At 37.3% G+C, this 15,717-nt stretch overlaps 1 long non-coding RNA gene across 1 annotated transcript in view; it reads right to left on the bottom strand.

Annotated features, from left to right (window-relative positions):
- Positions 1-15,717, bottom strand: part of LOC127685342 (uncharacterized) — a 163,562-nt gene that overhangs the window by 147,440 nt on the left and 405 nt on the right. The window lies entirely within an intron of this gene.

Here is a 15,717-nt window from a genome sequence, read left to right as displayed (position 1 = left end):
AATGTGGACTTGGATAGCCCAGAGACCTTAGCCCTATTGATAAAGACACTACAGCTAATAACAAAAGACTACTATATAGACTGAGCAGGTGTGTGTGTGTGTGTGTGTGTGTGTGTGTGTGTGTGTGTGTGTGAATGTTCTAATGGTTGTAGCCTCAACACAAGGTGAGATTCATTATCTAGCCCAAGCTTTGTGGAGACAAACTCCCAACTCATTTTACCTAAGCCATACAATCTGAGTAGTTAGGTTAAACTATATCCTCCACCCTGAAGACATGGTTTGAAGTTTCCCTCAAAGCCAAAAAGAAAATGAGCAAAACTAAAAACACGAAGCAAACAAACAAAAAACAGAACAAAACAAAAATCAAGAATCTCTCTGTTCATGGTCAGAGTGCTGAGGACTCTTCTGGTTGGTATGACTGCAAGTTCTCCATTCAATAATAATGTCATAATAATGTCATAATAATGGAAGGATGTGGGCATGATCCCTTGGGAAGCTATTACTCATTTCTGGACACCATGGTGTCCTTATCCGCCATCTACAACTAAACAGGAGCTGCTCATCCAAACTACCTTGTGTACAAACCGCCTCTTGTAGTAACCCTTCATCATTTTACTGAGTAAGGCATGCATGTGGGTCCTCAACTGCAACACTACCACATCCCCTCCAGGTTGGAGACTCCACTGCCTCTGCTCCCTCTGTGGGCTCCTTTTCCAAGGTACTTGGCAGACAGCTATAGGAAATGCTTTGAAATCCACCTATACTGAAATCGGAACAGATAAGTCATGCTTTCTGCCTTTTTGCTCTTCCCAAATGCATGCTTTCCTATACTTTTATGATGTGCCCACACTTTTAAATTACTCATAACAGGTCAGGGGATGCATCATAGGAGCAAGATACTTGCTTGACACATGAAACATACTGGGTTTCATACTAGCATCAGAAAAAAATCTTCATAGCATTTTAATAATGACTCCATACTACCTTGGATACAATTTGTGTTTAGTTACCTCTATAAACATTTTGAAAGGAGGAGAAGTAGGCATGATATCAGAATGACTTGTTACCTGAGAACTTCAGATTTCCTAATGATGAACCATGACTGAGTAAATGAAACGATAATTGTACCAGTGTAGAACACTATTCCCAAGTAGGGAACTGGACACTGAGAAAAATGGTTCCAATTATGATTCATTTGGCCAATGTCTATTTCCTTAAAAAATATATACACCAATAGGAAATTTAAGGATAATGATGGAATGATGGAACACTTGACATGAAGTGAAAGAAAAACCAAGGCAAGTGGATGAGATTTCAAAGTTGTTGACGTCCATATAGGAAGGGACAATGTCTTTGGCTCTGGTGAGGCCCAAAAGGGCTGTGATAAGAATGAACGTTTTAAGGATTTTGAGCATGTCTATAGTTGTCTCTGCCTTAATTACAAAACGGGAAAGTTTTTATTTTAACCTTCGCCAAGGAAACCCTAGTGGGAAAACTGTTTTTATTTGATGAAATGTTTACTCTCACAGAAAAGAGGGAGGAGCATGCACAGTTGGTGAGCCAGCTCTGAAGTGGTTTACATGAGCAGAGGGGAAGATCCAAGATGGGCATGGAACAGCTGCCAAAGTTATCATGACACTGGGTCGTAGATGAAATCCACAACCTTGAAAAGCTTGGGAAATTCATGTTTATAAAGCACGTGGCACAATCCTGAAACTTCTAAGGACATTCTCCAAACACCCATTTTAGTTCAAACTGCTGAATTGTATATCACAATGAATAAAATGTTAATATTTCAAAGACTTTGAAGGCAATGATGCTTTCATATGTAGATTTGCGTTATAGAGAAATCCTTGTCCTAAATCAACTGTGCATACCTTCTCTTTAAGCAAATGCTGCACAAACAGGAGGCAGCTGAAAACTGGAGACAAACGGTGGGAACAAAACAGAGCTCTCTGGAGCTAAGAGCTGTGATTCACACTCCGAGGGTCCAGCCACTTCTCACTGCCATGAGATGTTTACTGCTGGTGAAAGACAGAGGGGCCGATCATCTGTTGTGAGCTCACTCCAAAGTCTCACACCCAATAAACAATGTAGCATTTTGGAAGCCTGGTTGGCAACAGCTGAGACCAACTTATCAGCATGATTGCTCTGAAAGTTTAAAGGCAATCCAGCATGATCACAAGGATTATGGCTTGACCAATGAAACCCCATTTCACAGTACAATAATAAGGAAGATATGTCTCTACAGGACTAGGCCCGTCCTCTCCCACTGGGGTCAGACAAGGCAGTCAGTCCTCTGCAACATATATTCTCCCTTGGCATAGAATCAGGTACACTCTGAGCTCTCAAAAGACAAAGATTTGAGATTTATAGTGATATGCTAAGAATTCCTCACATTGAAAATGAAGCACGTTGGATGTTCAACAAATGAACTGAGCAGCGCTGGTTTTTATATGAACCAACTGTGGTCAAATTACCAACAAAATATATGATTAAGGTGAAAAACTATCAATGACCAATGAAGGGCAAATTGGGTAAACAAAGAGAAATGTAAGGGTAAGCATCCTGAGGTGTATGTGCCCCTAAGTCTCTAGGATATAGACTCAAGAATATATGTAAGACCCTTTAAATAACTAGGTTATGTTAGTTAATAATGAATCGATACATATTCTCTCAGTAACTAATGCTATGTCTCAAATATCAGGTAGTTTGCTTGTTTCCCACCAATGATCTCTTAGCCTCAAGGTAACAGTAAAACTTCATTTACTCATTACCTACCCATCTTGGGTAAGAGGTAAGGAACGGGAAGAAAATGGGGCAAAAGATCAAGTGCAGGAGGACCTGTCCTGTGCTAACCATGGTACCAGGTCTTTTATTTAAAATGTCTTACATACAAATGAAACATCCGATAAAATACTGCCATTCATTAAAAAAAAAATGAATAAAACAGACTCATTCGGAAGGGAAAAGAAAAAGGTATCCAATGTATTGCTCAAGTCATAAATATGAATCACAAATTAAATTTTCCTTGAAATTTTTACATGTTCATTTAATGCTGTTATTAAAAACCACAATAGCCAAATGCTTACTTAGTGCTTGTGAATTTGTGCCTGTATGCCCACTTCCATTGTATGATAAAACTGAATCACTCTTTGGAAAAATAGAATGAATGAATCCAGAACATTTGTTCACCAAAACCTCCTATGAATGATCCCAGTTCTGTTTTTCTGCGGGAAGGCTGCTCTCTGAGGAGAAATGAAGTAATATTCAGTTTCCACACTCACTGTCTTCTGTACTGTTCATGAATAAACTGGACCAATTGCCTCCTGTATGAAGTGATGGCTTTCGGGTATATATACATTATATATACTCCAAAATTAATGCTAGCTAAATTTGCCATCTTTAGCAAAAAAAAAAAAAAAAAAAAAAAAAAAAAAAATACAACTGAATCAAAAGTGGATGCAAATTCAGTCTTCCACATTTTCAGCCCCACGTGGGCATGCAACAGGTAATTCCAGTTATCCAGTCTGCAAAGCTGAACTACCATGGAAGGAGTTTCAAATGCCACATAGCATTCTGATATTAGATCTGTATTTGAAGCATATCAGTTTCTGCACGTGAGTGGCTAGCACATCATGCATCACAATGTCATCTTGGTTCTGAGGAACAACGGCTTCCAATTTAAAGAATAAAACACCCTCCAGCTGAAGAAAATTCTCACATTACAATATGTTTAAAAGAATCTATTCCAGTTGTGGTTGGTTGTCTATGAGAAATCTTTTTTCATAGTGGGGAGAAAAATTGAACATTCCCATGTGAAAGTCTTGCAAGGGGAAAAAAAAACAATGCGTTGCAATTTATACAAACTAGGTGAATTCAAAATGATGGATCATTTCAAAAATATTCATTATACTATTTACTTACATAAATGCGGTTGTATAAAAAGCAAAAAAAAAAAAAGGAATGCATTCACAATTGGTTTAAGTAATTTTCTCTTGGCAAACCACCATATAAAACAGGGGCGTCATGGCGCCACAGAACTCTGAATTGTGGTGGGAGCATCATTGGTACACATGGCATTAATCTCTGTCTCGTTGCAGGAGACACCCTTGCTTGCATTAGCAGGCTGCCTCTTAAATATAAGATGGTGTAATGTAACTCAGGTTTAAATAACACAATAAATAAGACCTAGTTCTCTTTTGTCTGTCTTTCCCACTCAGCTCATCCGAACCCTTTACCCTAAAACTTCTTTGTTTATACATTTTAAAGTAAATAACAACAATTTATTGGATGGGGGAGATTTTAAAAAGAGAATGTAAAGGAAGTAATATTCTGAGGACAGATGCAAAATTTTTAGTTGAAAAATTAAACAATTGAAAGGCACTTATAAAAAAAATTCACCCTGTGAACACAGACATGGAATAATGGCATATTCCACATTCTTTAGCTGACTTTTACCAGTCTGACAGCCCGTAATCTACTGTCTTATGTCCCTTCATGCTACTCATGACAAAGAGAATATTTAACTTCCTTTAATGTCTTCTAATTAAACACTCAAAGCCTTTCAATTTTTTCTTTTCCCAAATATAGATATATTTTTAAAATAACAGACTTTTCCAGATGCATTTTTCTATTGAACTGAAAAGCTTTCGGAAGCTGTCCCCACTGTGCATAATGACTATTTAAGGAAACAAGCTATTTATGTGGAAATATTAAGAGGGGTGATTTTGATAACCCACACTCAAGGCCAAAATAAGGATCATTGGGACTTCTACTGAAGAAGTTAATGGAGGCCAGGCCATTGGCAAATGACCTTGAAATCCCTCGATGTAGCCTCAAATTGGCTTCTGCACAGGCTTGTTATTAATGCAGACAGCTAGTTTACGCCATGGAAAGCACATGGTATCTCTCTCTGAAACCCGAGCTGTCAGTCAGGCACCCCCAGAAACAAACAAAAGCATCAGTGGGGCAGTGTTTTATACTTTGGCTTTAATAAATACCACAAGCTTAGTAATTAGTATTTTATGTTGTCCGTGAAAACAAGAGTCTGTCTGCTTAATGTAAGCTTTGCGTATATAAATATAAACCAAATAATTATCATATAATTACTAGACGTTATTAAAATGGCATATATAGTCTTCTGACAGAGATGATTCAGATTTTAAATTCTATTTTCCTCTATGATTAGTAATGCCCTTGAGACACACACCAAGAATCTTTTGCTTTTAGGTGACTCAACATGGTAAACCATTCTCTGATATTTTTGAAGATTGTTATACTTTAGATCTTACATGCTGCCATCTATACACATCCACTCTAGCCAGACAGATACATGTTTTCGCTCCCATTGCCCATAGACGATCGTTAGGGACTCAGTTGCATTGGGGGACATTTGAGTGCTTTGCACTGTTTAAAGCAAGCTCAAGAAATCAAGCCTATGAAGTTAAAGTTTTTTGTTTTGTTTTGTTTTTATGTTTTTTTTTTTTTTTTAGAAATTGCATGTTTCGAAATGAAAATGGAAAAGAGAAAAAATAAGACTCCTAATGGTAAAGCATTAACATACTTTTTCATATGAATAAAATCTGTAATCAGTTAGATAAGAGCAATGTGCCTTTTTTGGCATTTAATCAAACAATGAAATCATACACATATCTCCTGACACAAAAGACAAATGATGCAATAATCTGAAGGAGTTTCTCTATCTCCTTGGAACTTTGCATACTTGACTTGTTTTCCATATTTTGTGACTTTAAATGGTGGGAAAATTATATTAAAATGCTTGTAGCAGTTCCTCTAAACTAGCATCCTTTTTGTTTTATTGTATTTAATATAAAAGCAGCAATTATTTGATTTCAAAGTTATGAAAATATGTACCTTATGAGAAAACAAGCAATTTAAGCTTTAATTGGTGTCATTTTTCACAGAACTGGCAAGATTCTCGCATCCCTGGCACGTTGTTTTTCTATAAAACTGCAGAGCTGCCTTCAATGAATGTTTTACGAACGCAAAAGTTGTTATATGAAGGTATATGCATAGACGCCTGGAATATAAGATTTCTGGTGGGAGTTATTTACCAAAGATGTATTTCATTTGTTACTGTGCATATAACAACTCCTATTATTCTAAATGTTTCTCTCTTCTCAATAAGACTGCTCTCAGCTCCAGTCTAGCAAACATGAGGGCTTGTGTCTAAAGTGGAATGAGATGGCGATGCTTTGATGAAGTAAAAACAGAACACTTGAGAAAAAAGTAAAAACGAAATCTCAATCCTAACTAAAAGGAAGTTCCATGGTAAAACATAGTGGAAGGCTGATTCTGGTTTTAATCAGACAGCAGTATAGAATACACAACGGGCCGCTCGCCTTATAGACATACATGAACCACCCAACTTTATGTTTTATAAAATGTTAACTTATGAAGGATACCTTCATTTGTTTTGCTTAGATTGTGTACCAGAAAGAGGTTTTCTTTGGAGCACAGCAGTTTCGTGTGTTTGTTGAGTTTAGTGGTTTCCAGACCTGGGTGTGGGGTAGGGTCTGCTGTTGTTTCTCATGCAGATGTACATAGCTTCCCTCAATGCCTCTTTCTAATACATAAGAGTGGGAGTCAAAGATCTGCATTTCTAAGACACTTAGAGATGACTTTTATGATCAGTCAGCTTCAGTGATCTTTATGCAGGATGTCCTTATTGGGGTCTAAATGAGGTTTGCGATATATAATATATAATGATCATGTATGTGATATTACATTTTTTGTCTCTTCTAAAGACAAGTTTTGTTAATAGCAATGACTGATAGACACTAAGAGTGACCACAACCTTGAAAGCTCACCTCCCAAGAGTCTCATAAAATACAGATCACTTGTTCTCTTCTCTTTAAAAAGTAAGGGAGTATTTTAAAATGATCATTTTCTTATGGACATGCAAGAAATGAATATGTAGGATATCAAATCCAAGTCTCTGTGATTCAAAGGCCATTTTAATCACACTTCTCTACTAGGAAAATTATTATTATTATTATTATTATTATTAACCAGGAATGTTTTTAAAAGCATGTTCATATTGGCTATCCAAATTAATTCTAACACACTAGAGTTGTTGTGACTGAACTATTGATAGCCCTATCATTCATTAGCACTATTTGTTTTATTCAGTTTCATTCCAAATGAATCTCAGAATGAGGCTCATCCAAACAATGTGCCTGGGACTTCCCTTTTCTGTGAATGTCAATATTAAAGGTTTGGTTTTTTTTTTTTTTTTAAGTAGCTCAGTCAGTGGGAGCAACAGCATCTATGAGTATATGCATAGCCACCGCCTTCCCACTCGCTAAAGGTACGTTTAAAAAATAAAATTAAAAAGCCCTCTGCATAGCATGAGAAAGATATGAAAGAGAAAAATAAGTTTTTTTCCTGAGAAAAAATAATTGTACTGTGAATTTTTCAGAAATATCTTTAGATCCCCTATGTGTATCAAATTATTCCAGTGTGAGTTGTGTCTCTCCCTTGTTTCCCTTTTTCTAACTTTTGAAAAATTATTTTTATTTGTGTGTGTATGTGTTTGTGTATGTATATGTGTGTGTATGTGTATATGGATGTGTGTGTATGTGTGTGTGTGAGTGGGTGTGTATAGTGTGTGTGTACATGTGAGTGTGTGTGTGTGTGTGTGTGTGTGTGTGTGTGGTTTTTGATCAGGGCAATGTCCACAGAGGCCAGAGAAGGACATCAGAACACCTAGAGTTGGAGAAACAGGTTATCAAAGACCTGCTCATGGTAATACTAGGAATACAACTCCAATCCTCTATAAGAGCAGTGTGTGCTGTTAATGACTGAGCCATTGCTTCTGTCCTCTTTGTTTTCTACTTGTATCTTGGCTTCCCAGCACTGCCTTGGCAGCCCTTATAGGGCAAGGAATCTGCCAGTATTCTCTCCATACATAGATACAAGAATACATTTCTCCTCACACTCAGGTCACGTAATATAGCTAGATTGTTTTCATCTATAAAGTGCAGATACTCAGTACTTTAGACTTCTACAGGTCATGCAATTTCTTTAGCAACTAATAACTCTACTTTTTCAATGCCAATCAGTCGCAGTGTCATTAAATACTATATTTCAATATAGTTGCACTAGAATCTGTATTTCAAATAATTGTGTATGTTGAAGAGTAATATTGTCCTTTATCTTCTCAATCATTTCAAAACTTAAAAAATAGTTCTTGTGGATTGCATATCATGCAAAAGTCAACAGGTCAGCACTGGAAAATAGGCCAAGTTTGTTAATCCCTCCTTTAGACAATCAATAAATATTTGGTGACTGGTTGACTAGCAATAATTGTGAGAAATCAGTCTCTGTTTAGATTGAATATATGACGAGGCTTCACATATGATAAATGTAAGTTCAATTTCCAATTTAGAAATAATTATAAGTGGCAGATAAAGTACATCAGAGGCAGGAATTAGTAAGCAACGTTAAACTGATGCAGGGCCGCATAATTAATATCAAACTAAAGATCTGGAAAAATCCAAAGTGCATAGTATTGCAGAACATAAAAATACAGTATTTCATCCTCCCCAACAGAAAGACTGTTGTGACCTTTCAACTGATTCTGTAGCACCTTTTGCTCCATCCTGTTTGATCTGTCTCTGGGGACCAGCATGTACCAATTCCTGTATCTGGACTCTATGCTCGCCAGTTGAACTCCAATTCATTAATTATTTAAACACAATGGCCCCTGGGCTATCAAAACTGTCGCAGGGTGGCTCTGAAGAAAATCCAATGACTTTCTCACATAAATGGATTACCCTGTGCCAGTAATTTTTATATTATGGTAAGAATTAAAGGTCACATTTAGTGGGTGATGAAGTGTATCTTGCTCAACAAGGCTTCAGTTGAGGTAGAGCTGTTGGCATCTAGAACTAGCTTTATAGCCAGAAACCGGATTTACCATTGCAGGTCACCTCTAAATCCAGCAATGATGGTGTTACCATAGGCGACAGAGACCCACACATCTGTTGCCTTGACAATCACCATGCATTCCCAGCCTCCACCTGGTTCACCTCCTACCTTTACCTGCGAGCAGCTATATCACAGCCCAAATAAAAAGCATACCCTCCTGACCTGTGCTCTCTCTTTCCCTCTTTGTCTTCCTTGTACCCCTTTACCCTTTAACCCTACAATAAACCTCTCTGTCATGGAACTGGAACTGTACTGGCCTGGTGTGATCTGTCTGGATGAGCTTCGATTCTAACACAAGAGCTGCTAATGCAAAGTGAGGCTAAGGAACTAAGGGACAGCACAGTGAGAGAAGTAACTCTTCTTGCCCAAAACCTTGCTTTTAATGCTCAAACTTCAGAATAACAATTTATCCCTGGGCTTCTGCTAAGCCATTGTAAAAAACTAAGCAGTGAGATTTTTTAACACCTTACACCACTTTCTCAATCAAATTTCTTTGAGGGTCTAATCCTGCATGAGAAACACAAGACCATGATTTCCTCCCACATCCACAGGATGCACTAACTCCCTGGAGGCAGACAAGTCCCTGGCCCCTTGCCCTGTCTCCAGAACAGACCATTACAAACACGTTACACCACTTATCCTTCCAGCCTGTGTCACTCAAAACCAAGAGAGCACAGAAGATTCACTCACTTTACATTTTTAGGGAAAGAAGAGTTGATTGTTTTGTTTTGTTTTGTTTTTGAGTTTTATGAACTGGGATGGTCTATATATGCATGGACCAGGGAGTGGCACTATTAAGGAGATGTGGCCTTGTTGGAGTAGGTATGTCACTGTGTGTGTTGGCTTTAATACCCTAGTCCTTGCTGTTTAGAAGGGCATGTTCTGGAACCCTTCAGAAGAAGATGTAGAACTCTCAGCTCCTCCTGCACCATTCCTACCCAGATGCTGCCATGATTTCACCTTTATGATAATTGATAGAACTTCCTACCCTATAAGCCAGCCCCAATTAAACATTGGCCTTATAAGACTTTCTGTGGTCATGGTATTTCTGTTCCCAGCAGTAAAACCCTAAAGCATGAACTTGATAAATCTGATTCTGTTTATAGTCATTTTCTCTTCTTTCTGGCCAGAAAGTTCTTAAGTTTGCACAAGAATGGTGAACAGAACTGAGGAAGAAGAGCAGGGAGCAATATTGTTGTATTTCATGTTCACCTCACCATGTCTACCTTTCATGGCTACCACTCCTAGACTATCCCACAAGACTAAGGAGTATATCTACATGTACAATAATATAAAACAGGTCCTGGTATACAGCAGGCAACCAAAATGAACTGAGCAGACAAATAACAAAAGTAATGTTCAAAGGCCAAATGGCAAATGATCGTAGTTGCGTGGTTAGAACAGAAAATAATGAGAGCAACATGTAAAGCACTGGGTGCCACTACCTCGCTTCAGGATCTTCTGCTCAAGCACTAGATGTCAACTTTGGCTCTAAATTTACTTTGACCTTCTGCTCCGTCAGTCTCAGATCCAGCCTTTCTCACCAGAGCCTGTATCACCTCACTGGCTTACTTTCCCTTATCTCAGTCTTCAGGTTTTTTCTTATACCTCCTCTGGAGCTAAATAAAATCTACAACTTTATGCAATGTGACAGTCGTAAGATATTACTAATCACCCTGTTATTTCCTTTGGAATGATTCATGTCAAAAGTACAGGAAAGTTAAAGACATCAAGAAGTATTACTAGATGAATCATTAGACATTTAGTGGTTGTACTAATATGGGTTCTTCAAAAAAAAAAAAACAGAATTAATAGGCCATAAGTGTAAGAAAGGGATTTATTTGATTGACCTACATGATAGGTATTGGGTAGGTCAGTAGAAGCCATCTGTACTTAGAGGCAGAGAACATAGCAGTTGCCCAATGCAAAAAACTAGATGTTTCAACAGTCCCTATCAAAGAAACAAAGTCATGAATACTGCTTGAATGATCATGGATGTTAAGTTCACATTGAAAGGTTAAGGAACATATAGTCTCCCATGATCTCCATGCAGAATTCTGTAGCCTACACACACTCACTCAGAAAAACAGGATTCAGAGTTGCACTCACTCTGCCTTCCTATACCTTCCGTCCATTTGACTATCAACTGTCACCTACATGTAGAGCTACCTACATCCCAAAAGAGTCTTTCTCCTAAACCCAGAATTGCATAAATCAGACCTCTTGAGAAGTGCACACAGAGAAATGTTTCACCATTCTTAAAGCCTTTTAACCTAGTCAAGTTGACAAAAAATATCAACCATTACATGTGACATTTCCTAGTCAGTTGTAAGTGGATTAGACAAATCTGAACAATTTAATCATGTCACATTCTCAAACTAGAAAATCCACATATATGATGTATTGGTTTCATATGCATGCAACAAAGTTCAGGTCCAAGCAAATGTTACAAAACACACACACACACACACACACACACACACACACACACACACACTGTCTTAGTGTTCTATTTTGGGGGAAGAGACACCATGACCACAGCAACTCCTAAAGAAGAAAACATTTGTATATTGTTTTAGAAGTTTAGTCCATTATCAGCATGGTGGGAAGCAGGGCAAGCACACAGGCAGAACTAGAGCTGGAGAAGGAACTGAGAGCTCTATATCTGGATCCTGCTGTAAATATATCTGGATAACTGCTATAAAAGAATTCTATACAATACATCAAGGATTTCTAATGGAGGACAAGGTAATTTTGCTGGAATGTTGAGAAGACTTCACAGAAGAAGAAGTAAGTGCATGAGTTCATGAGTAGAAAGCGCATCAAGATCGAGTGTAGAGGAGAGATATTCTAGCCAGATAATACAGCGCAGTTAGGAGTTCATGTTTTCCTAATTTGCTACACTGGGAACCAGAAATATGTGCAATTAAAGCCAGATATTGATTCACAAGTGTTGCTTCTTTATAAAAACAAAAAGATCATAGATAAATATGACTGACACAGCAACATGAAATCAAAATGGCGTATAGAATTCCCTGGGTCCTAGTTCTATCTAGAAAAATGTGACAGTATGATCATTCCATATGAATGTTCAAAGATTAATTTCTATTGGAGGCTTGATATCCTCTCTTCCATATGTTTAGTGGCTGAGCCTCTAATGTCAGTGTCACTACTGCATCTATAGAATATTTTTGCATAACAGACAATGTTGTAGGCCACAGAATTCAAAGCTGTGTAAAATTGCTGATAATTTTTTTTTTCATTCACAGACTGTAGCACTGCCAGTTTTATGGAAGCTAGCCAGGAGGGAGGAAGCTTCCTAGTAAGTCCCACCTTGATTTCTCCATGTCCTTTGGCTAAAGTATAGAGAAGCTTTAACAGTAGAATCTCATTACCAAGCTCTGGTAGATAGCCAAATTCAGTGGCAATAGACTGTGCTGTGTATGGGGTCCCTAGGACACCACTGACTTAAACCTTGAGGGGAGACATTCCACTCTTTGCACTGTGCTTTATATTTGGCAACATGTGGTTTCTAGGAGGAGCAATATCTTCTGTGTAGGATAACTTCAGTTATATATAAGTGTGTGTGTGTGTGTGTGTGTGTGTGTGTGTGTGTGTGTGTGAGAGAGAGAGAGAGAGAGAGAGAGAGAGAGAGAGAGAGAGAGAGTCATAGAAAAACTATCGCGAGTCACTTCTCTTGCAAGTTTATTATATCCATGGATAGAATCAAAGCATCAAGGCTATGAGCAAGCACCTCTGCTGACGAAGCCATGTCACCAGTACCCTGCTTCTGCCCTCGTTCCCTACTGTACTCTTCTTGTCATTTGTTGGCATACATAAGGAATTTTTCTTTGTGGTGATGACAATTCAACAAATACGAAATCTTCCATAGAAGTCGGGCATCTCAAACAGGGTCTGGAAATGATCTGTGCTGAAGAACAGGATATTTCCTTCCAGACAGCCCATCTGTAGTTTCAGCATGCTCAGGTAAGAATACTCTGCATCCCATTTTGAAAATGAACGTTTATTTTCTAATAAGTACTTCCCACTCAAGTCATGTTCCTATTAAGCAGAACAAAGCTGTCACTACATTTCTAGTTAAATACTATTTAAAATCCTTCCTGGATACAACACTTCAATTCATAGGTATATGCTGCCATTTCATCCTTAAAATTATGTGTCCTGCCTAACGATAAGGGAATGTTCCCACAGGCATGAATGCATGTACACACAGATACACACACACACACACACACACACACATTTACATTTATGGCAAGTGAGTAATTATAACAAATACCACTTAACATCTATGGTGGTCAGGGAAAGGGAGAAGCTCCAGCAGAAGTAATGAAGGTAAAGCTACAAATAATGGTTTCACATAACTGTAAGTGGTGTGCATCTTACACCTGTTAGAGGTGATGTACATCTTCAAACCAGCTTCAACTGGCTTAATAAACATACAGAGATAACTGAATCTAAAATGAGTGCCAAAAATATAGAGATAACAGAATGACTATGTGAATTTGTCAAGGAAATATTAAAAAAAAATTCTTGGAGGCAAAATGAATTTTAGAAAGGGACATCTTCATATCTCATCAGATTATCAACAAAGTAGAAAAACAAGCTTTAATTTTTCTTCTTTTTTATTTGTATGTCTATGGGATTGGGATATGTGCACATGAGTGTATATGCCCAAGGAGACAAGGGGCATCCAATAACCTGGAGGTGCTATTATGGGAAAATATAAGCTGTTCACCTTGAATGATGAGAATAAAAGTTGGTGGGAGGACAGGGGAAGAGAAAGGGGCTTATGGAACTTTCGGGGAGTGGGGGGCTAGAAAAGGGGAAATCATTTGAAATGTAAATAAAAAATTATATCGAATAAAAAAAAAGTTGGGGCCTCTGAAAGTATGCACATTTAATCACAGAGACATTCCTCCAGACCTTACATTTGACATTAGCACTGTACAAATAATTGGATGGGAAATAAACAAACTAGCAGGAAAATGTTGTGCTGCAGTGTGAAAGAATAGGAAACATTTGGGCGGGGTTCTGTTCAGTTTTGTTTTTATCAATGTTCCTTTGCAGTGATGATTGCTGTGCCTCTGCAGCTTCTAACCACAAAGCACTGTAAAGTCGAACTCTAAAATACTTCAGAATAGTCCCAGTAGTGCAAAAATGCAGTATAATCAAAATATACACCCGTGAACACTATGGCTGTATCACATGATGGATAAACATTATCAAATGTTTGTGTTGATAGAGTGGAGAAAGGCAGAGGCAGAGACTTATTTCAGCTAATGCCTGAAACTAGTTGGCAAATACACCTCTCACAAAATGAATACTCTGCATGGGTCTTCTGGGAATGTGCCGTTCTGTATTGAATACACCCACATAAACATAGAAATTGGAATGATCACATGTACACATGCATATATATTTTAAATAACATTTCAATGCCGTTTGAAAATACATATGTATATACATACTCACACACATGCTGAAATGCCACCCTTCAACATAATTCATGATGTGTATTGAAATGTATCAAAGCAGAAACACATTCCAAAAAGAAATACTCACTGGTGCAATTAAATCATAAAGAAGTTTAATTTGTTCACTTAGTAGTTAAATGTTTATTTTGACATTTTGGTCGGCTGATTCTTTGATGAGAATGAACCTGGAATGAATTAAACTTGGTTATAATTTAAGCTCAGTGAGTTAGCATGTTTCTTCAGGGAGCACATGTACACTTTGATGATTTACGTGAACACATGAAAATGCCTACTTCTACTGATTTTAACTTGAAACCTGAACATATTCATGAGGTTCTTATTTAAGAAATGAATTCAAACATTTGTGGACTAGAAGATCAGTAGATCATTTTATATGACATTTGATTGAGATAGAATAGTCTAGTATATTCTTCCCTTTTCAAACATCCCAGTTGATGATTTAAAATATTTAAGAATACTACAAACAACATCAAAATGAAATATACTTTGTTAATTTTTATTTGCATATATATTAACAGGTATTATGCATCTCTTTATGCATTGCCATATATATTTAGATTTGTTTCATTCCCTATCTCCCTGTCACACACAAGAAACTCTATGTTAATAAAAAACAATATTCCCCATTTCTTCCCACCAACCTCTATACTTAGTGCTATGTAATCTATACATTTGTATATTCAGAATTATATATGTAAATTAGATCATGATATCTTGTGAATGGTATCTTATACATTTAGAATTGTATAAGGTTTATCTATATGGTAGTAGGTATCACCATTCATATACATTGCTGAGTAATACTCCAGTATATGAATTGCCAGTCATACATTGATTTCATCTTGGGACATTTTCAATAATACTTCTATGAGCATTTATGTAAAAAGTTTCACAAAGCTACATATTTCGTTCTCATGGCATAAATTCAAGTGTGTAATGTATACAGTTGAATGTTCCAACCCCATATTTACTACTTTGGGAAACTAGCAGACTACTTGCCGAGGAGACTTGCCCTTTTTACATTTCCACCAACAGAATATAGGGAGAATACAGAATACAGAATAGCAGTTTCTGTGGTCACCATTCCTCATTCATCAGATTGCATGTTTTCTGAACAACAGAGTTAAGGACTCATGTGTCGTCTTGCTGTGTGCTCACATATACAGCCCCAGGAACTGAGACATGAATCACAATGCTATGCTAGACCATTTATAATTAACTGGTAAATTAATATTATTTTTGA

Source organism: Apodemus sylvaticus, chromosome 5, assembly GCF_947179515.1.
Source record: "Apodemus sylvaticus chromosome 5, mApoSyl1.1, whole genome shotgun sequence".
Classification (NCBI taxonomy): Eukaryota; Metazoa; Chordata; class Mammalia; order Rodentia; family Muridae; genus Apodemus; species Apodemus sylvaticus.
Note: the sequence above shows the minus strand (reverse complement) of the source record. Positions and strands in the feature narration are given on the sequence as shown.